Source organism: Lagopus muta, chromosome Z (assembly GCF_023343835.1).
Source record: "Lagopus muta isolate bLagMut1 chromosome Z, bLagMut1 primary, whole genome shotgun sequence".
Lineage (NCBI taxonomy): Eukaryota > Metazoa > Chordata > Aves > Galliformes > Phasianidae > Lagopus > Lagopus muta.
Genome location: NC_064472.1, coordinates 9636503 through 9649288, shown reverse-complemented (window position 1 = coordinate 9649288; position 12786 = coordinate 9636503). Strand labels below are relative to the sequence as shown.

Here is a 12786-nt window from a genome sequence, read left to right as displayed (position 1 = left end):
TACTCTTTGAATATATTATCTATATACCTACATATGTTTGGGGTTTTTTTAGCAAACACGAGATAACAATCTCAAAACAAGAAAGCAAAGTGACTGTATACAGTCTATTAAAACACAAAGAATTAAACTACTGAAAGATTCATGAAATTGGCACTAAAAACATCTCATTCAGTGTGACAAAGTGTAAGAACATGCAAAATATCACAGACAAAAAAGAATGGAAAAGGATTAGAAAATCATGTGAGAGCTTCAGCAGTACTAGAGACTGTGGTTGACCACATCTCCTGTGACAGCTATCAGTGATACTACAAACACTTAACGAATACAGATGGGGCTGAGCTACTAACATCAGACACTAAGGTCAGTATCTACTGCTGCACTACTGCATTATAAATGGCCAAACAGCTGAAGCCATTTATAACTTGTCTGTAACTAGCCTTTTCTCATTCAGTTGTTCCACGCTACCCAGGTCTGCAGGCTGTGTGCCAGGATGAAGTGTTACTCCATGAGGAGCAGAGTCAAGCTCAGTTTCCTTCACTTCAGGCTGGTCTGCTACAGACCTGTCGGCTTGATCTTCCTGCAATTCGGTGGAAATCACGTTCTGCTGGTCTTCAGACACTTTATCAAGCCTCTCTCCCAGCTCTTTGTTGGATGTATCATCAACAGTGCTTGCACCAGATGGTTCTTCAGAAAGTTCATTGTCTACAGTGTCAGGCTGCCCTGAAGATAAGTTTACTTCTATATTTGCATCAGTCAGTTGATCTGAGACTGCAGATTTTGAGTATTCATCTGAACTGACTGTTCCTAACACCTTGTCATCTGCTTTTGACAAAGCCTGTGGTGGTTGTACATGTGGTTCCTTTTTGGCAGAGGTCTCCCTGTTGTCTTTATGCCAGGGAAAGGAGAAATCTATTTTTTTCCCAAATACTGCTCCTTGGACACTATCTGGCTTACTCACCTTTTCTTCAGTGCCTCCTTCAAACAGAGTGGAAGAAAGTTTCTTAAAGCTGGACATGAGGCCCTGATCTGCCCCTGCTCTATTAACAGAAGGTGGCTGCTGAGAGAAGAAAGACCCAAACGGCCTTCCACTGTCTGAGGATGACATGAAGCTGAATTTCGGCAAATTGGGCATGCTCGGTATTTCAAAGACTGTTTTACTGCTGTTTGCATCTGAAGGAATGTTGCTAGGCTTACCCTCTTTCTGCAAGTCACCTATGGAAGGGATTTCTTCCAAGTGTATCTCATTAACTGACAGATGTTTCTCTTGTTCAGCAGTTTGCTGTTGTACTTCACTTGTTTTCTCTTCATCCAGAGGGGGCAGAGGAACACTGGATTCATCAGCTGGAGTTACGGGTTCTCTACTGCTACTACTATTCATGTCTGGGTGATCGATATCAGCAGTAGTCTGGTTCTCCGTAACAGCAGGCTCTGATTCAGTTGTAGCACTCTCACTCAACTGGGAAAGGTTTGTGCCTGTCCCATTAAGTGGGGCTTCAGTTTCCAGTTCAGACCCACCACTAGAGCCAGTATGAAGGAAGTCAACAGCTGCCTTTTCTGTACAAGCACCTTGTTCCTCCACTGTGTGTGAAGACACATCTAGTTGGCATGGATTTACATCAGACTGTTCAGTGGCCTCAGTCTGCTCTGTATCAACTACATTACTGAAATCAGATGCCTGTGACTTAGGATCTATCATTTCAGAGGGCTGTGCATCACCAGCCAGCTGCAGAGCCTCCAGATCTTGATTTTCACTAGAAACTACCTTTTCTGGAGTGATCCTCAAAGATTCCTCTTTACAGGTTTCTGAGTTCCTATTTTCTTCATTTTCTTTTTTCATGGAAGATTCTTTTGTAGAGTTTTCTTCTGAAGCAGTCAATATATCCTGATTCAGAGAGCTTATAGCATCTCTCCTAGACTCTTTGGCTGCAGTTACACCTTCTTCCTTCTTAGCGTCTTTTGCTGGAACAGACTCAATAATGTCTTTCATTCTGTTGCCTTGAGGTTTAGGAGTGGATTGTGGAGGCATCTCTTTTGGAGATTCTTTTGGACCTTTAAAGATGCCAAAGAGATCGCTTGTGAAAGTTGGTGCTGGGCCACTTGGGAGAGAAGAGAAACCAAAGAAAGAGGAGCTTTTTTTCTGTGCAGTGGGAGGTGCAGGAGCTTGAGGTTGGGAAAAGAAATCAGACAACGTTTTGGGTGGTTTCATTTTTGTCATGAAACTTGAAAAAATTTCAACTGAAGAATCCAGAACTGACTTATCACCCTCAGGTTCCTTAGGTTTGTTCTGCAAATTAGAGGTCTCTGGTCTTTTAGAAGCAGAGTGCAGATCTTGTGCCTGTTGTAACCTGTCTCCAGGGGTTTGTTCAGGTAATTCATATTTTGGCAACTCACATTGTGCACATACTTCTCTAGAGACCACTTCACTTTTTACGTCACTTGTGCTGTTTGAGTCTTTTATATCCAAGGAATCCATTTTGTCATTTATGGCTGGACTGTAATCTTTATTTTCAGAAATTTGTTCTTCTGAAGAACAGGACTCTTCTTTATCAACAGGTAAAACAACAGTGTCTGTCTTCCCTGTGCTACCCAGAGCATATTCTTCTGCCCCTAAGGAAACAGTCTGCTCGCCCTGGGAATGCTCCTGCACACTGGGAATCTGACAGCAAGGATCAGAAGGAGCTGAACTGATTACAGCAGTGTCATCAGTGTGTGGAAGCTTTTTGAAATTGCTCTCTTCAGCTATCTCTGCAACACTTTCTGTGTTTTCCAGAGACATCTCTGATTTATTTTCGGTCATAGTGACATTATTAAACATTTGTCTGCCAGTCGCTGCTGCAATAATATCATTTACTTCTTTCTTATTGTCTGCATCTTGTTGCCTGGTAGTTCTGATACCAGAGTCAGTGGAAATACTTTGCTTCATAGATGACTTAGAATTTGCTGGTTTCGCTGGTTTTGCATTAGACTCTTGTCTTGGTGCAGTTTGTGGTTTTTCATCCAAAAAGGATGTCAAACTGAAGAAACCAAAGCTAGTACTTCTTTGAGGTGTGGTCTTCTCAGCAGTTGGACCACTGGAAAAGAAGGAAGGCAGACGAAACAGTCCCTCTGTTTCTTGCTGCTTTGCACCAGCGGGAGCAGCAGTGGGTGCTGGAGGCTTGGGTTCATCTGATCCAGTGAAGAATGAGAATATGCTTCTACTGGCTGGCTGTGCTGACTGTGATTTTGAAGCAGTGATATCAGAAAAGCTGAATGGTAAACTGAATCCTGACTCTTTAGGAGTCTGATCTGGCCTTGGTTTTGTCTGATTAACTGTGCCACCTACACAATTTCCTCCTTGCTGCTTTGGTGGAGCTGTGGGCACACTGCTCTGCTGCACAGTTGAATGTGTCAGCTGGCTTATTTTGGGACCTGCAGCATCCCCAGGAGGTACTGTCTTATTCTCACGGGAACCCTCCTCAGCTTTTCTGCTAGGGCTAGTGGAGATCTGCCTGTCCACACCTTTTGTTCCCACTCCTTCCTTTGGAGCTGAGGACAGACACGGCATACTGGCACTCTGGTGACCACCTGACTTTTCAGGTTTTTGTCTTGACTCTGCCACAGTTCTGCTATGGGTTTTTGGCAGAGTTGCAGCACTTGAGGTTGGTTGAGAAGACACAGCTTCAACTTTGAAGAGATCTCCAAGGGATCCAAACAATGATGAGATGCTGGATGCTTCCTTCTGTTCTGGATGCATTGCCTTTTCTGCTTTATCATTGTGACTTCTTTCCAGATCTGGAGATGGCTGTGGTTCTTTGCTTACTTGTGTTTTGAAGAAGTCAAAAAATCCAGAAGTTTGGGGTTTGTTGGTCGTTGAGCTCGCAGGAGAATCTTCTCCAAGACTGAACAGTTTCAGAGCACTTTTAAATAATGTTTCCTCGGGCTCAGGCGCTGGGTGGCTCTGATTTGGCTGTGACTGACTGGATTCATTAGTAGTCACATGCCGTTCAAGATGCCTGGAAGCCAGCTTTGCTTTAACAGGTCGTTCTTCTCTTACGGGCTTGCCATCTGGAGCAGTTTGGCTCAGTTGAGAAGGAGATTTTGTTAATCCTGTTTTTTTAACGTGGATGTTTTCATTCTGATTTAATTCCAGCTTTTCATTTCTAGCAGCTTCTGAATTAAGTTCTGATGAAGTATTTCTTCTTAGTTCTGATATAACAGGAAACTTTTGCCCTGCCTGCATCTCATCCGATTTCCTATTTGGTACAAATGATAAAACATCAGGTTTGTTTTCAGATGGTTTTGACTGTGTCTCTGTTCTCTTTAAGGAATAATCCTCAGTTGTCCCAGAGTCAGGTCCTGAAGACTTTCCAATCAGTCCACCCAATGCAGAAAATAAGGAGGTAACTTTGTTCACTGGTGTTTTCTTATCTTCTTCAGCCTTTTTTTGTTCTGCTATTCGTTCAGTAGTTGCCGCAGTTTCTTCAGCTTTAGGAGAAGACTGAAACAGATGTAAACCAAAGAATCCTCCTGATGATCCACCCCCAGCAGTTGCTACAGGGGCATCCTTATCCAATTCCTTGGTATGAATGTCCTTACTTAATGATTTATCAGAAGCCCCTCTGGAATGTGTTCTAAGATCAAGGGTTAGTGGTGTTTCCTCTGAATAATTCTGGGTTTCCTTGTCAGGTCTAAAATCAACTTTGAGTTTTTGAAGTTTGTAACCTGAGAAGTCTAGCGGCTGGTCTCTCTGAGAATAAATAGACTCTTCAAACATCTGTGAAAACGTCTCCAAATTCATGTTCATTAACTGGTCACTCCTCTGCAAAGCTACGGACAAATCCAGAGGTTTATTCATTGTGTAATCATCCAAACTCTCTTCTTCGGCAAACCAAAACAGCTCGTCTTCGCTGCCAAGAGGGACTTTAAAACCACAAACAGCGACCGTGTTATCTTCCAGCACAGCTCTTGGAATGCCGCCCATCTGGAAATTATAATCCCAGCAGTCTGGGTAAGAATAAGTTTCAGGAGCACAAACGTAGACATACTGCCCAGTGGGATCGGTGAGGAGCGAATACACATACTGGCTATCACTGTACATGTAGTATCCACAGTCACCATCTTCCGATGGCCACCACACACCCTGCTCAAGCATCATCAGCCACTCTTGATAGTCTTGGCTATAGGATGAATACATAAAGTTCTCATCTATACTTAACGTCTCTTGGTCAATTAGAGTCCACATAGTTCCATCACAGCCAGAGGAGTAGCTTAAATCCATGGGCAGCTCTTCAAAAGAATAACTGCCATCTCTCTCAAATGGTGGAAAGTTACTGTAATTTTCATTGACAGAATTAGCAGTCCATGCATCATTTTCTTCTGAATAAACATCCTGAAACATCAAGTGGTCAAATGACTCATGTGACATCATACTCAAATCTGAACTCTGTATATCAAAGTTGGCATTACTCCGCCAATCCACCACATTTGCATTTCCATCCTTTTTGCAGAGATTCACTACCACATCATTTTCAGGCCAGTCCAAGAACTGAGGGGGAAGAACAGAGTTCTGATTCAATACGTAGTAAACTGGCAGTGCTATTTCATGAGAGTCAACAAGTTCCCCCACTTCATATTCCCACTCAAAGCTAGAATGACTTCTTGTTTCCTGATATGCTGAGTATTGCTCTGTAAGATTGTGTTTTTTATTGCTCAAATTAAGAAATTCATTTGATCCTTTGTTTAATAAGGCTGGGAGAATTTTAGATTCTGTGTCCTCCTGATAAGGGACATGCCTATTACTTACTGACTTTCCAGATAAGTCCTGTACCTTGGCTTCAGGATTTTGGGCAACTGGGAACACAGAATGCTTAGCTGTGTTATTAACATTTCTGCTGGCCAGGTGGTCAGTAGCTTTGGAAGATTCCACCATGTTCACATTATCTAGCTTCTCCTTTGGTTTGGGCAGGATGTTTTTCAAGAAGCTAGAAGACTCCTGCTTTTCTGCAGTATCAGAAGTTATTGCTGAGTCAACAGGTTTTTTCTCTGAGATAGAATCCTCACTTCTATCAAAAAGCTTCATGAAACCTAAAGAGCTTGATTTCATCTTATCTTGCTTACATTCAGACACATTTTCATTTGAGGCAAATTTAAATAAGCCAGAAAATAATCCGGAACTGCTTTTTTGGCCATCATTTTCGCTTTTCACCATCAACTCTTGAGTATTGGCTGTGTTGTCATTGGAAGAAATGTGAAGAAATCCAGAAAGAAAACCCGGTGTGTGCTTCTTCTGCTTATCATCTTTATTTGCAGCTTCTAACACTCTATCTGAAGAGACGGATTCAGCTGAGCTGTGATTTAAGTCTGCATTTACTCCTTCTCTTGTTAAATCTCCTTTTAAATTTCTAGATTCTTCCCGAGCACTCTTATTTCTCTGCAGATCTCCTGTAACCTTACAAGTAACAGAGGCACTTTCCTGGTGTTTATTTCTGTTTACTTGGGCACTAGGTTCTTTATTAATGTATTTTCTTTGCATAAATTCTTCCTTATGCTCTGATAAATTTGGAACAGAGCTAGATTTTAATGAAACAGCCTCTTGTGAATTACTGCTTTTGGGTTCAAGCAAAGAAATATCACCAGAACTCTGATGACCTGTTTGGTCCTTGGAAGTTGCTAGATTTTCTGCAGAGGAAAATTTAAATAATGAAGGAATAAAGCTGCCTTTCTCCTTCGTATGTTCCTTCTTGTCTGAAGAATTCAACCCACTGAAAAAAGGAAGTTTCTTGGTAAAAGGAAACGAGTGTTCTTCGCTTGAACTGTTTCGTCTTACATCCTCCTCAGACTTGTGGCCTTTAGAAAACCCAGACACATTTTCTTTCTGCCCTGGTTCAGCAGATGGAAGCAACAACTGACTGAAAGACTTTTTGAGCGGGCTGAAAAAGCTTTCAGATGCTGTGCCCTGATCTTGAGGCTCTGAATGAAGCTCTGCATTTCCTCTATTCTGCTCCTTTCCCAGTTCGTGACCTGTAGTATGCTGATTCCCTAAGTGATTTGCAGGAGGCTTCTCCCTGACAATGTGTGTACCTTCCTTTACAGCGGCATCTGGCTGACTTGTAACATGATGTAGTTCTGACTGTTTCTGTGGCACATCCTGCTGCTTTGGAGCCAAGAGACCATCAAAATTGGCTTTCAGACTAAAAGAACTGACTGAATTTGTGAGCCTGCCAAAGATGGAAGACACAGAAGTACAATTTGTGTTCATCCCTGCCTCACTTCTACTCTCACTCAGCTGTATCTCTGGAACCATATTGGCTGCCATTTGTCCAGATGATCTCTCACTTTTGTCTGCCTCACCAGGTTTCACAGCATGGCTCTCCTCCTTGGCATGCTCCTCTTTTACGGCTTCTTGTTTTGGCACTTCCTTCTCAGAGAAGATCTTTAGAGGATTAAACATGCCTAGAACAGAATCCATAACTGAATGCTGGTTCTGCTGGCTGTTGGTGGTAGTTTCATGTGATTGCTGTGTGGAAGCATTACTGTCCACTTTTGTGGTTTCTTGCTTGTTGGAGTTTACATTCTGGGCTTTTTTATCACCACTCACCTGGGTTGGTAGCAAAGAGTGAATGGAGAACTTAGTGTCAGCTTTACCATCCTGTGTCACTCCCGAAGATACACTCTCACTTTTGAGCTTACCAGAAAACACATTTGAGATTCCACTTTCAGATGAGGTTCTGGTTTCTGTCTTCTCTGGAGTGGAAGAAACAAGCTTTTCAACAGAGGCTGTGAGCTGCTTTGTGCTTGACCCCACCTTTTCAGTCAAAGAGCTGAATAAGGAATTCACAGTATTCTTCATACCTGACAAGTCTGGGAGAGACTCAGATTTACCCTTGGTGCTCTCCTCTGCAGCAGGCTGTTTGGCCTGTTCAGACTTCTTGGCTACTACCACATTATCAGAACTACCCTGCTTCAGTGACGTGCGCTCAGAGCTTTTTCTCGTCTCTGGCAGTGCAGCAAATTTGTTGATCTCTTGCTCCTTTTCAGCCAAATATTCTGAAACTGTTTCTACAAGACACTGAAGTTCATCCATCGTGTCTACATACTCCTCATTGGGTTCTTCAACAGGAGACAGTGTCAAGTCTTGCACAGAATGACCATGCTTGCTCTCTTTAGTCCTGTGTTTTTTATCGCAGCTGGACTTTAACTGGGACTCAGAATTCGCAGGGTAAGTAACAGTGAAGTCTCTCAAATGGCTGATGTCAGAATCATGCCATGTTTGTGAAAGAATAGCCAATTCCTCAGTTTCATCATCTGAAACAGGTGAGTACTGAAACTCATCAGAAGCACTACTGTCAAATTCCTCAAGGATACCCAGGGGCACGAAAGCATTATCTGACAGCCCTGCAAGTTTCATATCTTCATTGTTACTGAGGTGAAGTGAGCCCTCGTGGTTCACTCCACACTTGTTGGGCAACTTGCTGCTTTTGACCATCAAGCCATTTTTGTATGGACGCAGGATGGGATAAGCAGGCAACTGTTCCTTATTTTCAGAGCTGCCAGCGTACTTTCCTTTTCTACCATACACCAGCAAATCATCATTAGGTTCAGAATTAGTTGCCACACCATTGAAATATATTTTTTTCTCTCTAGGATACTGCAGACCTCCATTACTTAGGAGGATCATTTGTTCACTTTCTTCAAGACTGTTGTATCGCAATTTCTTCTTCCTTCTCCTATCTATTGTATCATACTCCTGAGGGTATCTTGGGATATCTACAGATCCTGACTCCACACACACATTTTGGCAACATCTTGATTTTTCACAGTGATTGACATTTTCCCTTTTTGAGAGAGTTTGCATGTTTTTAATGTTTGTTTCCTGCCAACTTCTACTTCTATGACTCTTTTCTAAGAACTCCTCTATTAGAAGTTTTCCTAGTTCTTCATAGTTACTCTCCTGTTCTTCTTCTCCATCTTCAGAATTACTTGGAATGATCCTGACTCTGTCATTTCTAGCTAGAGATCCTTGTCTAAGATGAAGAAGGTGGGAGGGGAAAGGTAGAAAGGCAACAAAAAAAAAAAAAAAAAAAAAAAAAAAAAAAGAAAGAAAAAAGAAAGGAAATGTTTATAAAAAAAAAGAATGTTTAGAAAGGACAGAAAAAAATAGCAATGAAAAACATGCATTAAATAAAATTAAAGTGAGAAACATCCAGATAGAACAAAACTGAAAACCTGTCAATCAAACGGCTAAAAAAAGCAGAATGGGTTATGATATTCCACAGGTTACATTTAGAAATTCCTGTTTGAGAGAGAACAGCTTTTTGTGATCAAGTAAGGGCACACAGCCTTGGCTGTACCAGTACGCTACTGCTGCTTTTTCAGGCATGCTTAAAAAGTCACTTCTTACAGTAACAGGACTACTTTGAGATACAGTGCCCACGCACACCATTTCATGCTATGCTATGCTATGCATGCATTTCGGTCACTCTAGGAAGCAGCTTTTGCTTTAGCAGTGTTCATACAGCCCACAGGGCGCTCTGTTTTCCCTTAGAGTGGTTGAAGAGCAGTGAGCAGTGCAAGGACTCAGGAGTCACTGGACTCCCAGGAAGAGGAGATAGGGGACAAAATGCAAACTGCACACCAGCAACATGGGGAGCTCCAGCTATGCCACCACCACTCCTTCCTATGAGTGCTTTCAACAACAATTAATGCACTCCCTTTGAAGACTCTCTACAGTGTGGGCAAACCCAGCACCAGATCCCCAAGCTCACCTAGGAACAGCTGAGCTGAGTAGCTACTTTGTGACTCTGAGCAGCCTGGTGAGCAAGTGGACTGAGCTCTGCAAAGAGCAAGACCACTCATCTGGGTGTCTGAGCACCTAAACCTGGTGTAGGTAGAGGACAGCCAGATTCTCTTCTCCCTCTTGGAAGCTAGGGAAACATGTTTTCCAACACACTGCCCACATGTGCACACAGTGACCATCTCCTCTCAATGCAAAATGAAGATCTGGGGGAGATCTTGGTCAGCAGGCAAAGCAACACATTGGTGATGGACATTAGCCCACTGCCAGTCAGGATCTGCATTTCCCCATTTATGCTTTTAAATGGGTCCAGCAGTCCATACTTGCCCATTGTGAGAGAACAGATTAAAGCAGCTAGTTTTGCTGTCAAACCAGATGAAGAATCCTAGATACCCGAGTATTTGACCCTTGAGATTTCTGGATTAACTCCTAAGCCTGGATCAGAAGGATTATCTCAATTGCTCACCGACTCAAAGAGTAGAAGAAGGAAACTGCCTAAACTTTACAAGGAGAATTCATACCAGCCTACTTGGAAATGGACACACAGAAAATGGATGTAAAAAAATCAAAACACTTATGTAAAATGCACAGCAGCTTTTCTTTATGTCATTAGTTGTTAAAATCTAAGGAGCAGGAATGCACGTGTGCCCTGACACCACAAGAGCAGAGCAAGAAAAGGGAAATGGCAAAGGGCACACAGGCATTGTATGGATACTGCTAATACACTGTGTCTTCACCTTGATAGTCTGAGTTGCCTGGAGCACCCCAATGTAGGATGCTGATGGGACAGCACTGCAAGAGAAACAGGTCATTGCATTTTCACTACTGCTGCTTTAGAGCATCATTTCCATCAGTATTATCTAAGATGCTAATTGGAAAGATACTCATTACTTTAAATGAGCTCTGTTGCACACAGTTTAAAACACTTACTACACTTCTTGGTTGCAGTTTTAAATCCATAATGGAAATGAATCTAAAAAACTAATGAAATTGAAAAGATTCCCAGGCCACCATAGTTAATAGATCAAATATTTTCAAGTCTCAACTGAAAGAAATGAGTGCTACACAAATGCATGAAGAGCCGTAAAAGCTAAACCAACATTTGATAATTTAGGCAACAACAAAATGATCTTTTTCTAACTGAGTTCCTCCCATGACAAGAGTTTCTCCTGCTGCTCTGCAAAACATTTCTTTAATTAGGAAAAAAGCAGTGACAAGAAATCCAGCGCTTGAGAGGAGAAAAATGACATCATCAGCCAGGCACCACTACAGATCTGAAATAGAGCCAAGGCAAACAGCGAAAATCAGCCAAAATATATCACAAGATGAGTTCAAGAGCAAGAAGACGGAGACAAGCACACAGACTGCAGAGAGATTAACCCACCTATCAGACAGACCTAGAGAGTGCCTGCTCTCTAGTGAGCACTGCAGCTTGTCATCTGACAGACCCGGATGTGGACTCCAGGTCAGTTCGGCCACTCACAGTGGAGTCTATGCTATCATGTCGCCTCGGGAGTAAGGGTGAGAGCAAGGAGGCACGGAGGACGCGTGGTTACACAAAATGAACACTGCAAGCTAGCACTAAAATAAAATAAATAGATTTCAGAGCAGAGCAGAGATGCTGCTCTGAAGTCAGACTGGCTGTTGGAAGCAAAATGTTCTCGAGGTCAGACAAGAGCAATCATCATTATCCTCCAGAGAAGGAGAAATAAAATACCTAACTATCAATGGAACATAATCATGTTTTAAAGGTGGTAAAAAGAATGAGAATTTTTCCAGTCAAATCCAACTGTTGTTTAAAAAAAAAAAAAAAAGCAGATGTTATTACAGTTGGTTCCAATTGAAGCATTTTGGCACAGACAAATTTTCATCTAACTCAAGACAGGTTCTATCTGAACCTTGTCTCATCCCTCTGGGTCTGCCCAGCCTTTCACAAGCTGTCATTTCCTCAGCAATTGTGAACTGTAGTCTGCCAGGAACTTCATCAACCAGCTGCCTGGTCCACGGCACACAGAACTCATAGGAGCAAAAGTCACACTCTGCTTTTGCAATATTCTGTTATAACAGAGTTTTGAAAATATTTAAGATTCACCAAAGTGATTTTTTTCCAGTCAGCTCCGCTTAGAAATATCTCTGTAATAAGAAAGAGAATCCCATGTAGCTTCTTTAGAAAGCTTATTAGCATTTCCTAAGTTTTAAGATTAAATATGGAGCAAAAAATCTGGTTGAGCATATAGAAAATGCACTGGGGAGCAACAGCACTAAGAGAGAATTAACCATCATCTGAGAATTGCCCTTCTGGAGTGAAAGCAATCGTAGATGAGCAGGCTCTTAGTTTTTAAACTTTATCTGTCCTGATACTGTCATATCCAATCATACAGGAAACAAAAAATTAACAATGCTTTTTAAAAAAGTCTATCTTGGTATAGTTCAAACTAGAAGTGTTTCTTTGCAGCATCAAGCTACAAACACATTGGCTCTTTCACTAAGAAAAAACTTCAGACCATCTCTCCAGACTCACATTTTCTGTAATTTTACTACTGCAAACCAGTAGCATAGACTACCAGGTAAAAGGGAATACCTTGATACATTAGGTATTTAACAAATACCTAACAAGAAAGCACCAAGAATGATGTTAATCACAGTAAATACATTTTATTGACTCATTTGCATTAAATCTCAGTAATAATGACAACTTCAAAAGCTACCATTAAACTTTAGCTTTTAGCATTAAAGCCAAAAGAAGTCAGAATTTAGCCACAGCCATAAGCCAGCTAGGGTTACTAAACACAGGTTCAGGCTTCAGGAAACAGGAACACTCTTATCAAAAGTGTTGAGGTATGAAAAATATCTGTTACATTGCATGTAAAATTCTGCAACTCCAGTTCTAGCAGTATTTAAGAAAATATCTCTTTCTTCCACACCTATGGCAGAAGCCACAGTATGCCCAGTTTCACACTTGCTTTCTTACCCATATGACTTCTCATAGCACAGCACCTTCAGGTTCTGCTGTG

General features: G+C 41.8%; 1 protein-coding gene across 4 annotated transcripts in view; it reads right to left on the bottom strand.

The window, feature by feature from the left end:
* UNC13B (unc-13 homolog B) overlaps positions 1 to 12786 on the bottom strand; it is a 206076-nt gene that overhangs the window by 134125 nt on the left and 59165 nt on the right. The window lies entirely within an intron of this gene.